We start from the raw sequence: 5,683 nt of genomic DNA on the forward strand, positions 1-5,683 counted from the left end.
TCCTAGTGTCAAGAGCTTTCCATTCCACTAATTAATTCTGAGTTTTGAACTAGTAAGTTTTGTTCTTCCGTTCTTAGAAAATTTTTGCTTCTGACGCATGCAAGCACAGTTATGTTTACATATGTTCAGTTTGTTGGAAAACAGGTAGGCTTCTTTCTACACCAAAAGGGGGGGGGGAATCGGTGATGTATAATAAATAAGTTCTTTTCGCAATCTTGAAAACAAAGTATAAAGCTTTTTGAACTTTCTTGAAATGCAAGCAATCATAAAATGTATGTAGCAGAAAAACGTAGTTGACTACGTGAAATATAAAGTCGACTGGAATGTAAAAGATAAGGGATAAAGAAAATCAAACACATATTTTTATACCAATTTAGCCAACAATGCCTTCATCCAGTGTCCTTCCAACCAGGAAGCAAATGCACTATAATGGTTGAAGTTTTTATAACAAGGAATTTATAGAAGACCTCCACGTCAAAAATATAAATCTCCTAAACCAAAACCAAAATATAGCTGCAGAACAAAACCAGAATTGCAACAAGAATCCCCTCTTCTGCAATCTGCAACACCACTTTGAACAATCCTCAAAGTGAACTATCCCTCTATATCACAACAGGTCCAAATCCAACAGACTTCACAGGATGCCAAGCCTTACAAACAATTCAGTAGTCTTCACAAGATGCCAAGCCTTCAACATGATCACAAAGAAGCAACTTTCTTGTGCAGATAATGATCAGCAAATGTAAGCATAGAAAATCTCCCCTTTGAATCTTGTTCAAGAAAGATCATCACCGTCTTCTTGGAGAATTCTTGGAGTTAAGAGAAATCTGAAACAAAAATGAAAATTATCATTTCATCAAAAGGCTTATGAACAAACTTGTGTTCAACCTATTTATAGATTTCTGCTATACAGTCAGATTCTCAGTCGAATATGCTACTAATTCAGTCGACTCTTTCATGACAGTTATAACAGATCAGTCAACCAAGTAGCTTATATTCAACCAATAAAAAAACACATTTAATATAGTTGACCAAGTCATCAATGCTCAACTAACTTTTAAAAATATAGCCGTTAGAGTACAAGAGCATAACATAATTCCAAATCAGATAACAAATACAGTCAAAAGTGTGAAACACATAGTCGACTTCAACCATGTAAAACATTTTGAAATTCTTTTCTTCTCAAAAAATACACAGAGCAATGATTCTCAAAATCTACACAAAGATTTTAGCATAGTTGAATCCATTAATAATGTAGTCGACTGTACTAGAACTTTGTCACACAGTTAAAAGTTCATAAGAGTGCTCGTGGTTTTCAGCTTTAAAACATGTGCAGTAAAACATATGAAATGATGCATAGCGCATAACACATAAAACATGTAAACACGTTCCAGATATATATCAATCAATCAACATAGGAACATGTAACACAGTACATAAACATGTTCAACAGATATAACAATCAATTTGCATAAGAACATGTAATAACAGCAAACAACATATGCATGTTATTAAGCTATGTGTTGTCTGTTGAGATTGTTGACAACACAATTTCTATATCAATCTAATTTTTGATGATGACAACACATTGCTTAATAACAAGTACATGTTGTTGCATTACATGTTCTTATGCTAATTAAATTGTAATATCTGTTGAACATGTGTATGTGTATGTACTGTGTTACATGTTCCTGTGTTACATGTTCCTGTGTTGATTGATTGATATATTTCTGGAACATGTGTATATGCTTTAATGTGTTGTGTGCTATGCATCATTCCATATGATTTGTTGCACATATTTTAAAGCAAGAAATCACAAGCACTTTTACGAAGTTATTCTTGTGGTACAAAGTTCTAGTATAGTCGACTACATTATTAATGGATTCGACTATGCTAAAGTCTTTGTACAAATTTTGAGAATCAGTGTTATGTGCTATTTTGAGAAGAAAAGAATTTCAAAGTGTTTGTCATTGTGATAGTCGACACTGTGTTTTAGATATTCGACTGTATCTGTTGTCTAATTTGGAATTTTGTTATGCTCATGCACTCTAACGGCTATATTTTTAAAACTTAGTTGAGCATTGATGACTTGGTCAACTGTATTGAATGTGTTCTGTTATTTTTTGACCTGGTCAACTGTATTGATGCTCATGCACTCTAACGACTGTATCTGTAGACTGATGTGACACCCGGGCACTGACGAGGGCGGGAAGTGATCGCCGGTGCAAGAGGCATGGTTCAGGGGGCACGGACAAGGAGCGACTCCTAGCAGGCTTCCAGTGGAAAAGGTACATGGATGAATCGAACATACACCGGAATGAGAGGGATCTAGAGACTATATAGGTATGGGACTATACGGTTGAAGGATAGCTTAAAGGAATTGATTTGACTACTTATATCACCAAAATGCATTTACTTTTCGGTAGCCTAACCCTTAAGAACTCCATGGTTAAGCGTGCTTAGCCTGTAAGTTGTCGGGGCGATACAAATGGTATCAGAGCCTAGCCTCTCCCAATACGGTGTGGTTCGAGGACGAACCAGACGGAAGTTGGTGGGCATGTGACACCCGGGCACTGACGAGGGCGGGGAGTGATCACCGGTGCAAGAGGCATGGTGCAGGGGGCACGGACAAGGAGCGACTCCTGGCAGGCTTCCAGTGGAAGGGGTACATGGACGAATCGAACATACACCGGAATGAGAGGGATCTAGAGACTGTATAGGTATGGGACTATACGGTTGAAGGATGGCTTAAAGGAATTGATTTGACTACTCATATCACCAAAATGCATTTACTTTTCGGTAGCCTAACCCTTAAGAACTCCATGGTTAAGCGTGCTTAGCCTGGAGTAATTCTGGGATGGGTGACCTTCCGGGAAGTTTTCNNNNAAAGTGTGCGAGTGAGGACAAAGCACACTGGAAAGTCTCGTGGTGATTTGTGGGGGCAGTCAACAGTCCCTGTAAGTTGTCGGGGCGTTACAACTGAACTGTTATAACTGTTATAATACAATCGAATAAATAGACTGAACACGGTTTTGTTCTAAGACTTTTGATGATCTAACAATTTCATTTCTGTTTCAGATTTCTCTTAGCTCCAAGAATTCTCCAAGAAGACAGTGAAGATCTTTCTTGAAAGAGATTCAAGATTTAGACCTGTTGTGATATTGGGGGATAGTTCACTTTGAGGGTTGTTCAAAGTGGTGTTGCAAATTGCAGAAGAGGGGATTCTTGCTGAAAGTCTGGTTTTGTTGTGCAGCTATATTTTGGTTTTGGGTTAGAGAGGTGATGAGTCGTTATTTCTTGAACTTTATTTAGTTTATTGCACTTAAATAAACCATGGAATTGTGTTTAATTGTCTGTTATTTCCCCGTTTTCCGAATTCTACTTAATTTGGTCGGAAATTCGTAATTGTGCTAATTTGGATTTTTTGAGTTGATTAAGTGCATTTTGGTTGCAGGGAAATTTTGGGAAACATCATTTGGAGCATTAGGGAAGGTGGCGTGATCATTCAAGACTCAACATTTAGTCACTTCCATTTTAATTAACTTGTAATTTCGTTTTCTAGAAGCCCTTAAGTAGAATTAGGTGTTTTGGACCCTTTTAGGGGCATTTTTGTAAAAAACCAATTGTGGGGGCCATGTGGCATCTCTTTAGGGCTGACTTGTAGTGTGTGGACCCCACCAAATTTGAAACTCTTGGTATTTGGAGAGGAATTGTCGAGACACACTCCATGCTCTCATAGTCACACTTCATTTTTCATGTTTTGAACTTTTCTCTTCTAGGGTTTCTCTTGTTTGAACATGCTCTCATGGGTGCTTGCTTGGTGCCACGGTTTTGGACCATTTTCAATGAATATGATGTAGATTTTCTTCTTCCCTTGACTTACTCTTGGTTGTCTTAACTCATTGGTGGTGAAAATCCGTTCATTCCTTCTTCCATTTGATTGTTCTTGATGTTTGAAGCTTGCGCTTTTAAGCTTGTCTTTTCCTTTCCATGGTGGTTGTTGGGTTTGAGTGACTTTAGATTTCCGTTTCCTCTTTCATTGCTGTTGTTATTCATGGTTTCTTTTGCATTATGGTTGGTTGGCTGATGAAAATGGAGTTCTATGTGAGTTTTGGGTTGAAGAGAGCTTAAGGTGTTGTGTGGGTGTTGTGGGTTTGGCTCTTTCCTTCCATATTTCGGTTTGGATGTTTGGAACCAAAGTTTGATGTGTTATTGTGGCTGGACAGAGCTGGACTTGATGGCTAAGATATTATTTTCGTTTTTGCAAAGAAACTTGAAGAAATGGAAGATTTGGTTGGGTTGAATTAGTAGTAGTGTGGGTTTATTGTTCTTGAATGGTGTTGCAACTTGAAATGAGGTTTCTTGGGTGTGTGTTTTCGGTGGGAGGAAGAAGAAAATGCTGAATGGTGATTGTTGGTGTGAGAAAACCGAAAATGGACAAGGAAGGAAGAGAGAGGAGTGCAATTAATTTCTTTGCCATTTTTGGGCAAACATAGAAGATGCTTATTTTGACTAAAGGAAGGTTTCCTCTTTGAGCTTTCTCCTTGCATTGTTCCAGCTGTGAATCACCATCAGAATGGAGAGTGTTTGAGTTTTTTTTATTTGCTTTTACTTTGCTTACATGGCACCTTGGGTGAAGCATTCAAAGTATCTTCCATTTGCACATTGGTCTTTAAAGCAACTTTTGTAGAAACTCTTTGCATAGCTCACGTAAATTGTGTCTTGTTGTGTGCTTTCATTTTATTCTTTGCTGCATCGTTGGAGAGAGAGGATGGTTTTATTGTGTTTGAAATGCACATGTGTGTTGTGTTGAAAATTGGAGCACATGGACAAAAGGAGGCAACATAAGAATGGTTTATTGAAGGTTGAATTGAAGTTTGACTTTGGGAGGCTATATGACTCACGGCCATATGCTCTTTCTTTGGCCAATTGGACTTTTAAATATTAATTGCCATTATGTCAAGTAATTTGCTAGGATTAAATTAGGCTTGTTGGTTTCTTTGGTTTTTAGTTAATTTAGTCAATAGGTTGAGTTTATGTGTTTGAGTTAGTGTTGCATTTAATTATTTTTAACTGTGTTTGTTAATTGGTTTGTAACAGTGTTTGATGTTTGATGTTGTCTAAGGATTTTAATAGTGTTAGTTTAATTACCATGCTAGCTTAAATTAGTTTGTTTGCATCTGTGTCTTTATTGAGTTCTTTAATTTTTGCAAAACCTTTTCAAAAACCCCCCATTTTTCCATGTTAGACTCGATTCTTGAACTGCAAAATTGGTCCTTGAGAGACGACCTAGGAGTCACTTCCTAGTCTATACTGCATTTCTCATATGCAATCAAATTTGTATGGGCCGCGACAGTCGTCAAGAGGAGATTTATATTTTTGACGTGGAGGTCTTCTATAAATTCCTTGATGTAAAAACCACAACCATTATAGTGCATTTGCTTCCTTGATTAGAAGGACACTGGATGTAGCCATTGTTGGCCGAACCAATATAAAAATTTGTGTTTGCATTTCTCTATCACTTATCTTTTACATTCCAATCGAGTTTATTCTTTACGCAGTCAACTACGTAATTTCCGCTGTATACATATTCTGATTGCTTGCAATTCAAGAAATTTCAAAAAGCTTTATACTTCGATTACAAGATTGCAAAAATAAAGTATTTTTGAAACAACACCAATTC

This window comes from Vigna radiata, chromosome 1 (assembly GCF_000741045.1).
Source record: "Vigna radiata var. radiata cultivar VC1973A chromosome 1, Vradiata_ver6, whole genome shotgun sequence".
Lineage (NCBI taxonomy): Eukaryota > Viridiplantae > Streptophyta > Magnoliopsida > Fabales > Fabaceae > Vigna > Vigna radiata.